Source organism: Pan troglodytes, chromosome 4 (genome assembly GCF_028858775.2).
Source record: "Pan troglodytes isolate AG18354 chromosome 4, NHGRI_mPanTro3-v2.0_pri, whole genome shotgun sequence".
NCBI lineage: Eukaryota > Metazoa > Chordata > Mammalia > Primates > Hominidae > Pan > Pan troglodytes.
Genome location: NC_072402.2, coordinates 40,560,913 through 40,579,404, shown reverse-complemented (window position 1 = coordinate 40,579,404; position 18,492 = coordinate 40,560,913). Strand labels below are relative to the sequence as shown.

Genomic DNA, 18,492 nt, shown 5'->3' with positions numbered 1-18,492 from the left:
TGCTTTGAGTTAACTAGTGAGAACACCACCAAAAGGATAACTTTTATTTTTATTTATTTTTGAGGTGAGGGTCTTGCTCTATTGCCCAGGTTGGAGTGCAATGGCATGAACATAGCCTCACTCCAGCCTTGAACTCCTGGGTTCAGGTGATCCTCATGCCTCCCAACTGGGACTACTGGCACATACCACCATGCCCTGCTAATTTTTAAAATTTTTTAAAATGTAGCCTTGCTGGCTGGGCACGGTGGCTCTTGCATGTAATCCCAGCACTTTGGAAGGCCAAGGCGGGTGGATCACGAGGTCAGGAGTTCAAGACCAGCCTGGCCAAGATGGTGAAATCCTGTCTCTACTAAAAATACAAAAATCAGCTGGGCGTGGTGGTGGGCACCTGCAATCCCAGCTACTTGGGAGGCTGAGGCAGAGAATTGCTTAAACCCGGGAGGCCAAGGTTTCAGTGAGCTGAGATTGCGCCATTGCTCTCCAGCCTGGGTGACAGAGTGAGTCCTCCGTCTCAAAAAAAAAAGATGGAGCCTTGCTATGTTGCCCAGGCTGGTCTCGAACTCCTGGCCTTAAACAATCCTCCCACCTTGGCCTCTCATGTTGCTGGGGTTACAGGCACAAGCTATTGTGCCGAGCTAAAAGCATATATATTTTTTAAGGCCAAAATAAGTTTTGATTCAGTGCTCTTGACTCAAGAATATAAAAAATGAATGTTTTACATCCTTGTTTTTAATCTCAATAAATGAATTAAAATATGACAGGAATACATCACATTTACCACCTCTTTTTCCACCAGATACAGTAGAGAGAGTCAATCAACATCCTCTCCTAAAAAGATTCTTAACCTTGGAGGGAAAAGAATCCGCTCTGGGCAACACGACAGTGAACTTATTTGCTTAACAGAATTTACATCCTGTACTCCTCCCTGGGTTTATTGTTTATTCTCTCCCTCCCTTAACAACATCCACCTTTTATCTCATCAGTTTATTTAGCAAACACAATATAAACTAACTCTACCATTTTCTTTAGGCTATGAAACAACTTAAGATAAGAAATCATGGTTCTGACTGATTAAAGGATTCAAGTTATATTTCCTGAATCAGTATGTGCTGGACAATAATAAACCTACAAATCAGAAGTAGAGTGTGCTAGAAAGAAGCAAAAGGGAAAAACAATGCATATCCTGCTTCAGTAATTATAAATACAGAAAGACATAAGCGATAACGTCCAACATTCATAAATAATGATCATAAATTTAACTGAATTCTAAATATCCAGGCATGTTAAGAATCAAGTCTAATTACTGAGAATAGCTTCTTGGAGGAAATGAAACATATGCTATGTAAAGCAGGAGTCCCCAGACTCTAGGTCACAAACCCGTGCCAGTCCATGGGCTGTTAGTAACTGGGCCGCACAGCAGGCAGTAAGCAGCAGGCAAGCAAGCATTACCACCTGAGCTCTGCCTCCTGTCAGATCAGCAGCAGCATTAGATCCTCATAGGAGCACAAACCCTACAACGAACTGTGTATACAAAGGATCTAGGTTGTTCGCTCCTTATGAGAATCTAATGGTTGATGATCTGAGGTGGAAGAGTTTCATCCCAAAGCCATCCCCCGTCACCCACTACATGGAAAAATTGTCTTTCATGAAACTGGTCCCTGGTGCCAAAAAGATTGGGAAATGCTGATCTAAAGAACCAAATAAAGTAAAGCAGATGATCAGTCTATTGCTGTAAGTAGCCCAGGAGTTTTAAACTTTTACTCCATGATAATTCCCATTATATTTCCAGCCAGTATTTCTTAAAATGTTTTACATTTTGTAATGTGTTAAATATACTTATTAAAGTTTTAGAAAAATAAAAGAACATATAGCTCATAATTCACCATTTTCTCTGGCAAACACCTTCCTATGCAGACAAGGGAGCCATTTCTACCATCTATGATCTGAAGCATAGGTGGCACAGAAGAGAAAAGCATGAATTGTAAGTGGTATAGAAAGTCTGTGAATAACACAAAAGTTTTACATCTCAACAAAGTGAAAAAAAAAAAACGAGAGAAGATGAGTCTACAGGGCAAAGGAAATGACAGATTTGGTTAAGAGGATGTATTATGCAATAAAGCTCACATCACTATATTACACACACATATGTGCCCCAAACTTCTAACAGATTGTTTCATTCAGTAACAATCAATCCTGTCTTTATTAAAAATTTTGATATTTTGCTCATTATACAGTAATTTAGTCCTTTTAAAAAATATTGCAATAAAATATTTATCTTGATTATTGAGTTTTTTCTTGCTTCCTTAAATTTTGTGATTGAGGTAAGTCCCTCACTGGTCTCATCTTCCTTGTTTTGGTGCTGAGAAGTAATTATTAGAAAGAAACAAATGTAGGATAGAGGCCAAAATTAGATGGAAAACATTGAGAGGTGATGAATATAAGATATGATCTAAGGCAGCAGTCCACAAACTTTTTGGGACCAGGGATCGGTTTCATGGAAGACAGTTTTTCCAAAGACAGGGTTGCGGGGAATGGTTCTGGGATGAAAGCGTTCCACCTTGATCATCAGGCATTAGATTCTCATAAGGAGCGTGCAACCTAGATCCCTCGCATAAATAGTTCACGATAGGGTTTGCACTCCTATGAGAATCTAATGCTGCTGCTGATCTGACAGGAGGCAGAGCTCAGGAGGTAATGTCGGCTTGCCTGACACTCACCTCCTGGTGTGCGGCCTGGTTCCTAACAGGCCATGGACTGGTACTGGTCTGTGGCCCAGGGTTTGAGGACCCCCGATCTAAAGGAAAAAAAGACTAAAAAGTTTAAAGAAGAATTAAAGTGACAAGTGATGAAAAGAGGGCTGACAGAGTTAAAAAAACAAAAAACAGTTAAAAACGTGGGAAACAACAACAAAAAGCCAGGTTTAAAAAGTCATGGATGGCCCACGCCTGTAATCCCAGCACTTTGGGAGGCGAGGTGGGTGGATCACGGGGTCAGGAGATCGAGACCATCTTGTCCAACATGGTGAAACCCCATCTCTACTAAAAATACAAAAATTAGCTGGGTGTGGTGGCGCGCGCCTGTAGTCCCAGCTACTCAGGAGGCTGAGGCAGGAGAATCGCTTGAACCCGGGAGGTAGAAGTTGCAGTGAGCCAAGATGGCGCTACTGTACTCCAGCCCGGCGACAGAGCAAGACTCCGTCTCAAAAAAAAAAAAAAAAGTCATGGACATGTTAAACAGATTTGAGAAAAGCACAAAATGAAAGAAATATAATAATATAGAGTATCAAAGGAGATAAAGCAAATACTTTAGCTGGTCTTTTCAAACATGAAAATATAACATACATAACAGAAAGACACACTATGCCCAGGAAAAACAGACACAGAAAGATCAATACAAATATATATTCTGTAAAGTTAATTAATTTCAAGAATAAAGGAAATGCTATAGGACACTGTTTCTCAAGGTTTTTGCATTACCAAACCCTCTACCCCACAATTAAATACTAAGGATAAGATTTTTGTCCATTAGAATTTTTTGGGGCCATAAACCATTGTTTTATCTAAGATTTCAACCCTCCCGAAGAACCAAGTATCACCACCACTAAGAATGCATGCTACAGGAAAAAGACATCTATAAAAAGGTGGGTTCCATATTTTCTCAAGTCAACACTCACAGTTAAGGACAAAAAAATTTCAAAAGGTGAATAAATCCATGGCACTTATACCTACTCCCTACCAAAATAACCTTATAGGAACAAAAGAGACATAAATGTCCAAAAGAAAAAGAAAAAACTTATCACCAAAATTCACAGTTGGAATGTGGTAAATGACTTAACAGGTGTTACCAAAACACCAGGGGTTTGGTCTAGGTCCTGCTGCTCACAGCACAGCAAGCCAATCACTGAGACAATGATTATTGCCAGGGAAGAAGGCTTTATAGGGTGCTAAAGTTGAGACGGGAGGTCAGTCTCAAATCTATCTCCCCAATTAACTAAAATCAGGGGTCTATAGAGGAGGGAAGAAATATAACCATGTGTGGAAACATAAGACTTAGGGAGGGGTAAGGAAAAGGAGTTGCTCAACGGGAAGCAGGTGGTTGGTTAGGCACTTAGGCCAGGTAAGAGTTCTGGCATCTCATTGTCCAGATGCAGTGATCTGGTAAGTTTTCAGTTCTTTGATACTACCTGGGAGGCCTGATGGTTGGCTTCCTGAGAAAGGAATTCAGATAAGACAAATGTAACTTTCTCAAGTTTCAAGACTGGGAGGGTCAAGTGCTAGGTTTATGCAAAAGAAACCATAAACACCAGTTCTATGGGAAAACTGGACCAGTTTCACGGGCTTGAGAAAACTGAAAATTAAAAATCTACCAGGGAAAAGAAGACAAAAGAATCAAGCCAATTTGCACACAACATTGGAGAAGCAAAGGAACTGGAGGCATCAGGTAGCACTAGAGGTTAAGGCATGGATGGAGCTGAGACTAGAATTGATTGAGTCATTAAAAGGTGCAACTAGACCCCTGAAACCCCACATGCCCATCCCAAGCATTGGTGACTACTCACCTACCGCCACATAGTAACATTAGAGGCCCCACTCTCCACCCTCTGGACAGACTAAATCAGACATTCTTACAGAGAATAGGGTACAGGGTGCTATGGGGGATGCGGGTGAAGGCAAGCAGATAAAGAAAAGTCTTCATATTTAAGGCCTCTTTCCCCTTCTTGGCACCCAGAAGGCTAGGGCCCAAACTTGCAATGTTGCCCAGGGTGGTCTGGTAAAGACTTGAGCAGTGTTTTTTTTGTTTGTTTGTTTTTTGGACACAGCGTCTCACTTTGTGACCTAGGCTGGAGTGGTGCAATCTTGGCTCACTGCAACCTCTGCCTCCTGGGCTCACATGATCCTCTCACCTCAGCCTCTGGAGTAGCTGAGACCACAGATGCATGCCACTACACCTGGATAATTTTTGTATTTTTTGTAGAAACAAGGTCTTGCCATGTTGCCCAGGCCCTGGTCTCGAGCTCCTGGACTCACACAACCCATCTGCCTTGATCTCCCAAAGTGCTGGGACTAGAGGCGTGAGCCACCGCAAGTGGCCCAGAGTTTTATACTCAGAATTTTAGGTTGTCTTTCTCTGGCGCTGTAATTTAGGATTATCTCCTTACTATCTAGGTTCTTTCGCCTGGTTCCTACAGCTAAAATGATGGCAGGTTTTCTTTAATGGAGTTTTAGCTCTCTCAAATCTCTGCCATGACAGACATGGTTCAGACTGCTCTCAGTCAGGTGCACACATGCATGGTTCAGGAGTCAACCAGAGACTTGAAGAGTTTATATATACAATTCTGAGATCCCTTCCTCTAGCTCTCTCCTTTTTCAAGTTTTCAACTTGCTTTCTAATAGCCCTGGTTAAAGCAAGTAACTTTCCCAGGTTCTCCCAGTCAGAAAAATGGTTGGCTGATTTTTCTGTTAGAGTTACAGACACTTAGCACCACCATCACAATGGAGATTTGACCCTATTCTACCCTGACAGTAGGATATCTGATAATTTCCAAATATCCTGCCAAACACTTGTGAGGCTGAAGACTTAACATTGTCTAAGTCTAGCATCTCTTTTCTGTTTTTACAAATAAACACAAAATATTAGAATTTCTTTACTCAACAAGACAGTTAAATGAATCCTATTAGGTACAAACAAGATGAATCAATCAGTGCTCTAAACTGTAAGCCACAGAAATTGATTCTTGCTCACTTAAGAAGAAAAGGAATTCATTTAGAAGGTATTAGGCAGTTCATATTGCTAAGAAATACAAAGAACTGAGATCAGAAAATGGAAAGGAGCCAGGGTAGACTAGGCAACAAAAACCCCTGCTGGGATTGCACCACAGGTGCCATTTGTATGGACAGGACTGCTTCCACTTCTGGACCCTGTAAAGCCACTACTGGCACTGCTTCTACTGGAAACTGCATTCTCCTGCTGCCAGCACTATCAGAAGAAAAACTTCCTGTCTCTTGATTCTCTGTATTGGTCCTGTTATAGAATCAAAGTAAGGCTGGAGAGGAAAACAAGGAAAAGCGGGGGTAGAGAAGGACAGCGCAACATTCTGATAGTTTAGGCCTAATTCATATGCCTATATGCTAACTAAGGGGAGTTAACAAGATAGGAGATTGTAGGATAGAGGAAGCAATTAAGTATCTGGTCTTTACAGATCATTTGAAGGAGACCTTCCACTCACATAGTGGGGAATTCCTCAAAAGCAAAAAGGATTTTGATGATAAGAATGCCACTTAACAACCTATTATCTCTCTTAAATCCACCCTTCTATATACTGTTTTGTGCTACTGGAACTGGGATGCTGCAAACTATATTTCTCCTCTGCCAGCCCCCTTTTATTGGGTTCTGTCAATGTGGGACATTAGATAAGGATTAGAAGCCAGGAACAAGATAGAAGGAACTTGCACCTTGCTGTCTGCACACTGTTTCCATCAGCATCTGCCCAGCAAAAGTCCTTAGCCCTGGCGGTGGCAGTCAGTTCCACTCAAAAGGTTCTTTTAAAACTCCCTGGACCAGCTTCATCTAGATACCTCAGAGATGCCAGTACCAGCTACGCATGCGCCACTTCTTAGTTGTATGAGGTGTCACTCCACAACATTTCCTTTACAGATTAGTGGGATATTAGAGTATAAGATACACGAGCTATAATCCCCCTTCTAGATGTCTGAGACCCAGTTGCACAAAGCACTTCCTTTAAGCTTCTGAGATAACAAGAGCAGATAAAGAGCAACCCTCTTCAGCTGAGCCTCAACTCTCCAGAGATCCTTTCTCTGAGTTCCGGAAGTACTCATTAGCTAGGTGGCCCTTTCAGCTCAGAGGTTTATTAAGCCTCATTCCAGGAGGGTCCTAAGGTAATGGTACAAACACCAGCAGGCAGCAACTTTTCTTCTGAGTCCCACCTCTGCAGGACTATCCCTCCATACTTACAGGTTCTGATAACCCAAACCACTTCTCTTTGTTGCTATAGTCTAAGAATTAGAAGCTGGTCCTTGCAATTATCACTTCTGTATTACCTCAATGTTTTTCTTTTATTCTTTCACTTCTCCCACAACTGTTTGAACAATTTCCTATATTAAACACTTTCTGCTAAAATATCTAATGTGGTTTCTGGTTCCAGGTGATCCTCTTTATTGAATGCTGAACATAAAATTCAGAAAACTAATGTCCACACAAAAACATACAGAAAAATATTCATAAAAGCTTTATTTGTAACAGCCCCAAACTGGAAATAACCCAAATGTCCTTCAATTGGTGAATGCCTAAACTGTGGTACAGAGATGGAATACTACCCAGCAATAAAAAGGAACCAATTATTGATGCATTCAACAACTTAGTGGATTCTCAAGGAAATTATGCTGAGTGAAATAAGCCAATCTCAAAAAGCTATATACTGTATGATTCCACTTTTATAAAATCCTCAAGATAATAAAATTATGGGACTGCAGAACAGCTTAGTGGTTTCCAGCGGTTAGGGATTAGAGAGTAGAATGAAGGGAGAAAGCTGTAACTATAAAGAGGTAGCATACGAAGCTGGACATGGTAGCTCACGCCTGTAATCCTAGCACTTTGGGAGGCTGAGGTGGGCAGATAGCTTGAGCTCAGGGTTCAAGACTAGCCTGGTCAACATGGCGAAACCCCATCTCTACCAAAAATACAAAAATTAGCTGGGCATGGTGGTGCATGCCTGTAGTCCCAGCTACTTGGGAGGCTGAGTCCAGAGGATCGCTTGAACCAGAGAGGCAGAGGCTGCAGTGAGCCAAGATTGTGCCATAGCACTCCAGCCTGGGCAACAGAGTGAGACTCTGTCTCCAAAAAAAAAAAAAAAAAAAAAAAAAAAAAGTAGCATAAGAAATCTATGGGGCAATAAAACAGTTCTGTAATTTGACTGTGATGATTGTTACAAGAATCTAAGTGATAAATTTGCCTAGAACTACACAGATGCACAGATGAGTATATGTAAAACTGGTAAAATATAAATTAAGGTGAGTTGTACCAATGTTAATTTCCTGTTTTTGATATTTTACTATAGCTATGTAAAATCAGACCATAGATGGAAACTGGATGAATAAATGGAACCCATTTACTCTATTTTTACAAGATTTTAAGAATGTACAATTACTTCTAAATTTTACAAGTTTTTTAAAGTGAAAAACTTAAACATTCAACAAAATGCAAAAAGTGGTTGGCCCTTAGTGTTAGAATTACAAGTGGTTTTCTTCTTTAGAAATTTTTGTATTTGGTAAGAGTTTGATAATGGATAGACATTACTTTTGTAATGAAACAAATTAATGTTATAAGAAGGCAGAGCCAGATGGAGAAAGAGGACTCTCCAGGGATCATCCCCCTGTGGAAACATCATTTTGAATAACTATCCATGCATGAACACATCTTCAAAAGAGCTGAGAAAACCAAGTGAAAGTTCACAATACCTGTTTATGGCATACTAATAAGAAAATACCCATTGAAGAAGGTAGAAAGGATAATTTTACAGTATCTGTGTCAACCCTCCCACAATCCTACTCAGCAGAATGCAGAGATATCTCCTCTGCTTGAGGAAAAAAAGAGAAGTGTAGGACTTTCCCTTGGTTCCTAATACTGGGCCTGCCACAGTAAAAATCCAGTGCCAGGCAGACCCCTCATGGTAACTGAATCCAGGTTGGTATCTGTGAACTGAATCTCCTCACCTATCCCAGCGACAGGTGGTAAACTATAGCCCTCACAAAATGGACTCAATCTCTGGCTCCCATCACTGCTGGATGATGACAGCAGCCTTAGATTTCAGTCAAACCTCAGTAACAGGTAGGCCTCATGATTTTCAGATGCACCCCAGAGCTGTGCCAGCCGTGGTAACAACAGATTCTAGTCTATTGTTATACTGACCATGGTAATTCTGGGTACAGAAAGCCTAATGCTGTAACAGTTGCAACAGTCATGGGCTTAGAGATCACACCAGATGACCTGCCCAGGATCTAACAACACGCTTACTGATAAAGAGCCAGATAAAGCCAGGCTGCAAACATTCCAATAAGTACCTATTTCTTCAACATGCAGATATAGATGCACAACAGGAAGGATCAAGAACAACCAGGGAAACATGACCTTATCAAACAGACAAAATAAACTTCCAATGACAAACCCAAAAGAGATGGAGATGTCTCAAAAGTCTGACAAAGAATTCAAACAGCTATTTTAAGGAAGCTCAATGAACTTCAAGAAAATACACAGAAACATTGAACAAAATGAGGAAAATAGCAAATGACAAGATGAGAAAATTAATGGATTGAAATAATAATTAAAAGAAAATCAAACAGAAATACTGGAGCTGAAAAATACAATGAATAAAATGAAAAATGCAATAAAGAACATCAATAGCAAAATCAAAGAAGCAAAAGATCTGTGAACTTGAAGGCAGGTTATTTGAAAATATATGGTCAGGAAAAAAAGAAGATTGAAAAGGAATAAAAGAAAGCTTACGGAATTTATGAGATAGCATTAAAAGCAAATTTTTGAGTCATTAGAGTTCAAGAGGGAGCAGAGAAAGGCAAACAGGTAGAAAGGTTATTCAAAGAATAAGAACAGAAAACTTTGAAAACCTGGATTCAAAATTTGGTAAAGAATATGCAATAATGATGTAAATTGTAACATCAAAAATTCAAAACACTGAGGGACAGTGTAGTAAAAAGAGTTTATTTTTAGGTTGTTATCAGTTTAAAATAACTATGTTTTTTTTGTAAACCTTATGGTAATCACAAAGCAAAAACCTGCAATAAATACAAAAAATAAATATAAAGCAAGGAATCAAATGTACTATTAGAGATAATCACTTAGCCACAATGACAGTAAGAATAGAAAACAATTAGGAAACAAGTGGCAGCAGTTAAGCCCTTATCTATCAATACATAAATACCTTAAATATAAATGGATTAAATTCTCCAATCAAAAGACACAGAGTGGCTGGTTGGATTTTTAAAAAGACCCATCTATATATTGCCTATAAGGGACTCATTTCAACATATACATACTGAAAGTAAAGAGATTTAAAAAGATATTCTATGCAACTAGAAACCAAAAGACAGTAGGAATAGCTATACTTCTATCAGATGAAATAGACTTTAAGTCAAAAACTAAAAAAGAGACAAAGGTTATTATATATTGATAATTCAGCAAGAGGATATCACAATTATAAATATAATATGCATCCAACATTGGAACACCTAAATATATAAAGCATATATTAACAGATCTGGAGAGAAAGACTACACACAATAATAGTAGGGAAATTCAACACCTCACTTTCAGCAATGGACAGATCATCTAGAGAGAAAATTAACAAGAAAACATCAGAATTAAACTATACTCTGGACCAAATGGGCCTAACACATATACACAGAACATTTCAGTTGCAGAATATATTATTCTTCTTAACTACACATGGGACGTTCCTCACAATAGATATGTTAGACCACAAAACAAATCTTAACAAATTTAAGAAAACTGAAATCATATAAAGTATCTTTTCTGACCACAATGGTATAAAACTAGAAGTCAATAAAAGGAGGAGCTTTGGAAAATTCACACATACATGGAAATTAAACATCATGATCAAGTGATGCAATGATCCAACAATGGTTCAACACAAATCAATAAATGTGGTACATCACATTAACAGAATTGATGGACAAAAACCCTATGATCAATAGATGCAGAAAAAGCACTGGACAAAATTCAACATCCTTTCATAAAAACACTCAACATATTATAGAAGAAATGTACCTCAACACACTAAAGGCCATATGCAACAACTCACAGCTAATACACTGAACAGGGAAAAGTTGAGCTTTTTCTCCAAGATCCTGAACAAGACAAGAATACCGACTCTTGCAACTTCTATTCAGCATAGTACTAGAAGTCCTAGCCAGAACAATTAGGCAAGACAAAAGAAATAAATTAAATTGTCCCTGTCGGCAGATTACATGACCCTTATATATAGAAAACCCTAAAGACTCCACCAAAATACTGTCAGAACTAATAAATGAATTCAGTAAACTTGCAGGGAACAAAATCAACATAAAAAAATCACTAGTGTTTTTATACACTAACAATGGACTATCTGGGGGAAAAAAATGAAGAAAATAATCCCATTTAGAATAGCTACAAAAAGAAAATAAAATACTTAGGAATAAATTCAACCAAGGAAGTGAAAGATCTCTACACTGAAAACTATAAAACATTCAAGAAAGAAATAGAAGACAAAAATAAATGGAATGAGATCCCACGTTCATGAATGAGAAGAATTTATACAGTCTTGTGTCACTTAGCAATGGGGATATGTTCTGAGAAATATGCTGTTTGGTGATTTCGTCAGCTATACATATCTAGATGGTATAGCCTACTACTCCTACTACTCACCTAAGCTATACAGTACAGTTTATTGCTTCCAAGCTACAAACCTGGACAGCATGTTACTCTACTGAATACTTTAGACAATTGTTATACAAGGGTAACTATTTGTGTATCTAAAAATAGAAATGGTTATGCATTAAGCTGTGGTCTTATGATGGCTACAACATCATTAGGTGACAGAAAATCTTCAGCCCCATTATGACCTTACGGGACTACTGGCTTAGAAGTGGTATGCTGGGCAGACGTGGTGGCTCATGCCTGTAATCCCAGCATTTTGGGAGGCTGAGGCAGGCAGATCATGAGGTCAAGAGATTGAGACCATCCTGGCCAACATGGTGAAACCCCATCTCTACTGAAAATAAAAATATTAGCTGGGCATGGTGGCGCACGCCTGTAGTCCCAGCTACTCGGGAGGCTGAGGTAGAATTGCTTGAACCTGGGAGGCAGAGGTTGCAGTGAGCCAAGATTGCGCCACTGCACTCCAGCCTTGTGACAGAGTGAGACTTCATCTCAAAAAAAAAAAAAAAAAAAAAAAAAAAAAGAAGTGGTAGGCTGATGACTGAAACATCACTGTGTGACACATGACTGTATTGTTAAAACGTCTACACTACCCAAAGCAATCTACAGATTCAATGCAATTCTTCTTAAGATACCAATGACATTTTTCATAAAAACAGAAAAGGTAATCCTAAAACTCATGTGGAACCACAAAAGACCCCAAAGAGCCAAAGGAATCTTAAGCAAGAAGAACAATGCTGGAGAGGATCACACTACCTGACTTCAAAATATACTACACAAAACTATAGGAATCAAATCAACAGGTAACTAGCATAAAAATAGACACACAGACCATTGTAATAGAATAGAGCCCAGAAATAAATCCATGCATTTACAACCAACTAATTTTTGACAGAAGTGTGAAAAACACACAATGGGGAAAGGACAGTCTCTTTAACAAATAGTGTTAGGAAAACTGGATATCCACATGCAGAAGAATGAAATTAAATGCTTACTTCTCACTATATGCAAAATTCAACTGAAAGTGAATTAAAATCTGAAATATAAGACCTAAAACTATGAAACTAGTAGAAGAAAGCACAGGAGCAATGCTCCATGACATTGGTCTGGCAAGAATTTTTTGAATGAAACCTCAAAAGCATAGGCAACAAAATAAAAAATAGATGAGATTTCAACAAACTAAAAAGCTTCTGCACAGCAAAAGAAGCAATCAACAAAGTGAAGAGAAAACCCACAGAATGGGAGAAAATATCTGCAAACTATATATCTGATAAGGGATTAATATCCGAAAAATATCAGGAACTCAACTCAATAACAAGAAAATAACCCAATTTAAAAAATGCACAAACACCTGAACAAACATTTCTCAGAAGAAAACATATAAATTGTCAACAGGTATATGAAAAAATGCTCAATGTCATAAATCATCAGGCAAATACAAATGAAAACCATAATGAGATATTATCTCCTGTTGAAATGGCTATTAGCAAAAAGACAAAATAGAGTTAAGTGTTGGCAAGAGTGTGGAGAAAAGGGAATCCTCCCACACTTGTTGGTAATGTGAATTAGTAGAGCCACTAAGGAAAACACCATGGAGGTTCCTCAAAAAATTTAAAAAAAACTACCATATAATTCAGTAATGCCACTCCTTGGTATATATCTAAAGTAAATAAAATCAGTATGTTGAAGAGACATCTGTACTTCCTACTTTTATTATAGCTATTCACAACAGCCAAGATATGGAATCAACCTCAGTGTCCATTAACAGATGAATGGATAAAGAAAATATAGTATATGAACACAATGGAATACTACGCGGCCATTTTTTTTGTTGTTTTTTTAAGACACAGGGTCTTGCTCTGTTGCCTAGGCTGGAGAGCAGTGGCATGATCATAGCTCACTGCAACCTTGGACTCTTGGGGTGAAGTGATCCTCCTGCCCCACCCTCCTCAGTAGCTAGGACTGCAGGCACATTCTACCATGCCTAGCTCATTTTTTAAATTTTTTGTAGGGACAGGGTCTTGCTATGCTATGCTGCTCAAGCTGTCTTGAAGTCCTGGCTTCAAGTGATCCTCCTGTCTGGACCTCCCAAAGTGCTGGAATTATAGGCATGAGCCACCAAATCTGACTGATTCAGGAATTTAAAAGAAGAAAATACTGTCATTTTTGACAATATGAATGAATCTGGAGGGCATTAAATGAAATAAGCCTGGCACAGACAGACAAATAACGCATTATTTCCCTCATATGTAGAATCTTAAAAAAGTTGATCTCATGGAAATAGAGAGTAGAATGGTAGTTACCAGAGTCTGGAGTGTTTAGCAGGTGAGGAGGGCTAGGGAGATGTTGGTTAAAGGACACATACTTATGGTTAGATAGGACGATTAAGTTTAAGAGATAAATTGTACAACGTGGTGACTATAGTTAATGATTACATACTATGTTCTTGAAAAATGCTGAGAGTGGATGCTCAGTATTCTCACTGCAAAAATGGTAACTATGTGAGGTAATATATTTGTTAGCTAGACTTAACCATTTCACAATGTATATATACTTCAAAAAAGCATGTTGTGTACAATAAATACATGTTACATGTCAACTTTTAAAATTAATTTTTTTTAAATGTAAAAAAAAGTTACTTTAAAATAAAAGGGCTGGCTGTCAATCTTAATCATTGTTATGAAGGAAGAGAAAGACCCTCTCATATTATTTTATACTCAGTACCTGTTCTAAGAAAAAACAACAGGGAAGTAAAACCAAAGACAGGCAGCCCGGCACCAGGCCCAAAACTGGACCTGGGCCTGCCTGGCCTAAACCCAGTAGTTAAAAATCAACTCATAACTTAAAAACCGATGTTATTCATAGATTCCAGACATTGTATAGAAGAACACTGTGAAACTCCCTGCCCTGTTCTGTTTCTCTCTGACCACCAGTGCATGCAGCCCTTGTCACGTACCCCCTGCTTGCTCAAATCAATCACGACCCTTTCATGTGAAATCTTTAGTGTTGTGAGCCCTTAAAAGGGACAGAAATTGTGCACTTGAGGAGCTCGGATTTTGAGGCAGTAGCTTGCCAATGCTCCCAGCTGAATAAAGCCCTTCCTTCTACAACTCGGTGTCTGAGAGGTTTTGTCTGTGGCTCGTCCTGCTACAGTTATAGTTTGGTGAAATAAAGTTGTAATGAAAATACCTGACAGTAGAACCCACAGCTTAATCAAGTAGAAGATCTGTTCTCTTAGTACATCACGAAAGTCAGTTAAAAATAAATGATTTTAGGCACTAATCCAACCTGAAGAATAATGAATTTAGCCTTACTAATAATGAATTTAGCCTGCCCAGTGGATGATAGTCTCATGTAGTCTATTAGACTCCCTCTACTAGAGAGACAGTCTCTTTAACAAATCGTGTTAGGAAAACTGGATATCCACATGCAGAACAATGAAATTAAATGCTTACTTCTCACCATATGCAAAATTCAATTGAAAGTGAATTAAAATCTGAAATAAAGTATCTAAAACTATGAAACTAGTAGAAGAAAGCTCCTATGCCTTCTTCTACTAGAGGGAGTCTAATAATCTCATGTAGTCTATTAGACTACATGAGTCTAATAATCTCATGTAGTCTATTTGAGGGAGTCTAATAGACTACATGAGATTATCATCCACTGGGCAGGCTAATGACACAATGAGGACCGAGGTGTTAAAGGAGGCCAACTAGCTATACCTAGTACCTAACATACATGGTATGATACTGGGAAAATACCCACAGTCCAAGGCATGTAAACAAAGTTTTGCAAATCTAGAAACTACATCTTGTCAGTGCTCCAGACATAGAGAGACTCTCAAGTCTAACCTACGATGCTTCTAAGAGATTTAGGAATGTATCAATGAACATACCATACTGACAATTTAATGATTTATAGCAAGGAACAAATGCCATGATAGCCAGACATTTCAATTTTCTGGTAAATGTGCTCCTTGTAAGAATCCTATTCAGAAAAATCAAATATAAAAGTTTCAGCATGGGATCAAAATAAAGAGAGTGAAAAGACTTTTAGTGACCAGTAGCACCAAATTTAGTGTAATGTTTTCCCAATTTTCGTTTTAAGTGATAGAACCCTGTCTGCTGCTGCCCCACCTTCCCAAATCTTAACTTTAATACCTACATATTTTTAAAATGTATGCGAATGGGGAAGGAAAGAAGAGCCCTACCATTTTCTTTTCCCCTCAAGATCACTGTCACTCTCACCAAATGGCTCCTGAGGCATTTTCACAAAACACGGTGAATACCACGATTAACATATCCTTTGAAAATTACACTGTTCCTGGGGTCCCTTTTCTTAAAACTTGCCAAAGGTCTGTTCTTTCAGATACTTGTTTTCCTGCTTGGGGGCTTAATATTAGCCTTTTTTTTTTCTTTTTTCAACAATTACCAATTTAGCTTTCCTTGGAATCAGTATATTCATATACAGAACTTGCTTATGTTACTTTCCAGCCTATCAGAGGTCACAGATGGTATATAAACTTTTGTAACCTTAGGCAATTTAAACTCTCTGAAGTTCCAATTCCTTATCTATGAATGTGGGGGTAATAATAAAACTTATTTCACTGGATTTTTGAGAGGACAGAATGTGATAATCCACATTTTGTATGTGCAAATAGTGAAAACATTTTGAGCAATGTTTGGAATAGTAAAAGCACTCAAATGTCAGCTATATGCTTTAAAAAACCTATTTTTTATTCAATAAAAAATCAAGTTTTAAAAAACTAATTTAGTTTTGAAACAATACAAGCTTCTCTAAAACATCTGTCTCTATCAATTCATAGGGATTATTTATTTAACATAAAAACACAAACAAAGGTGGACAAAAGAAACAAGCTTTAGATAATCTGGCAGCATAAAACATTTTAAGTTGTAGATGAATTAAATGGTAAGTTAAAGAGGTTGTTTTCTTGATTCCAATTTGTAACACTGGGCTTCAGATAACTGTATCCCAACTCTGTTAAGATATAAGAAAAGCATGGAAATTGTGATTTTTTTTTTGCACCTATCACTATCTATTACCATGTATTTAGTACATATAACGGAATGATTAAAAGGAAAACCAAATCATGTCACTCCTCTGTTCAAAGTCCTTCAGTGCTCTCCACGACAAATTCTATACCCCTGACTTAACCTCAGAGCCGCTCTTTCCTCTTCCTAGAATACTCTCCTCCAAATATATTCATTGTTTAGCTGTTACTTCCTTAAGGTTTTGACTCAAGTGAATCCCTTCCTTTGCCACCTTATCTAAAATTTTAACCTCTAACTCCCACCTATTCACACATGCTTCTCATCCGATTTAAAGGCTTGAAAATAAGAAACTAGAGCAAAGGCAGTTAGGTAATCAAAATGATAACTTGTTGGATATATCAAAACCATCAGAACTGGATAGTAAAATACTTCTGCTGCTATCCTAAACAACACTGGAGACAGTGAAAAATACTTCGGTTTTTCTTTTCCATGCATAATGCCCTTCCTTGGAGGCAAAACTGATGCCTTGTTCTGCGTAACTATGGAAAAGCCTGCACATCACATTCAAAAGTCAAGGGGAAAAGACACTTTGTACTCCGAGATGGGGGAAAAAAAAATCCAGTCATCTCACTTAGTTTTAAAGTCCCCCAAATTCCCAAATTAACAAAACCTTGAGCTGTTCCTTTAACTACTGACTCCCTATGTCCTTGACTTCTGCAAAGGTGTTATCTGAAGATTCATGATAACCTTTGCAGATATGATAATCATATGCAAAGTATGAAAAACGGTTGTTTTTCCTACTATGTAGAGACTAGATGGAAACTTTGGAATCTTATTTTCCCCCCTTTAAAACTGACAGCATTTTTATTTGGAGAGTTGGTTCTTCTGAAGTCTGTATTCTCTTGTAAACCATCTTTGTAAGTAAATTTCTAAATGTCTTGGCCTCATTTTGATACTGCTTATTGGCTGTCCCCTTACTTGGCTTTCTCTGATCCATAACATCAAGGGTACAGCTGGGCTGAAGACAGGGCAGGTTGAAAGTCTGTATGTAACACAGTAATAGTCTTTTTTTTTAAGATAAAATACGGTAAAATTGGTTAGGTTTTCTACTCTCTGTTGTGTTTCCATGAAACTACATCCCAGCTCATGAAAGACATGAACTATGATACTACCAAAATCTCCTCTGGCACAGTCTTTAAAACCTCTTAGTGTGATTTCTAAAAATTTCTGGGGTTTTGTAACTGCCTTATTGCTTACCCTCATGTCCCGACCATAATGATATATAGCACAAATAAGTTCATAGAAGGTCACTTCAATGAGAGTAAAGGTCTAATAAGTTGTAAAAAAAAAAAAAAAAACCGAACAACAACAACAAAAAGCATAATATGATACCTACTCTATGGAATATTATCCAGCTATTTTAATAAGCAAGTGTGTATATATAAAAAAAATCACATCAAGGATTAACAGTAACTACCTCTAAACTATATGAGTAGAGCTAATTGTTTTCATTTACTAATTGTTTTCATTTGCTTACCTGTATTTTCCATAAATGATACATAATACTTTTGTTAAAGGAAAAAAAGTTCATTAAAAAATACATAAGACCTGTGGGTAAATATGGTGGCAGATTGATACATTCATCTTGACTTAAGAAACCCCACTTAAAAGATAAAAAAAGGCATTAAACTAGAAATAAGAAGATGAGAAGGAAGAGGCCGGGCACAGTGACTCACGCCTGTAATCCCAGCACTTTGGGAGGCTGAAGCGGGCAGATCACCTGAAGTCAGGAGTTCGAGACTAGCCTGACCAACATGGCAAAACCCCGTCTCTACTAAAAACAGAAAAATTAGCCAGGTGTGGTGGCGCAGCACCTGTAATCCCAGCTACTTGGGAGGCTGAGACAGGAGAATTGCTTGAACCCTGAGGGTGGAGGTTGCAGTGAGCCAAGATCCTGCTGCTGCATTCCAGCCTGGGTGACAGAGCAAGACTCTGCCTCTAAAAAAAAAAAAAA

General features: G+C 38.2%; 1 protein-coding gene across 4 annotated transcripts in view; it reads right to left on the bottom strand.

Annotated features, from left to right (window-relative positions):
- The window catches only part of CERT1 (ceramide transporter 1), a 141,503-nt gene that overhangs the window by 89,396 nt on the left and 33,615 nt on the right, over positions 1–18,492 (bottom strand). The window lies entirely within an intron of this gene.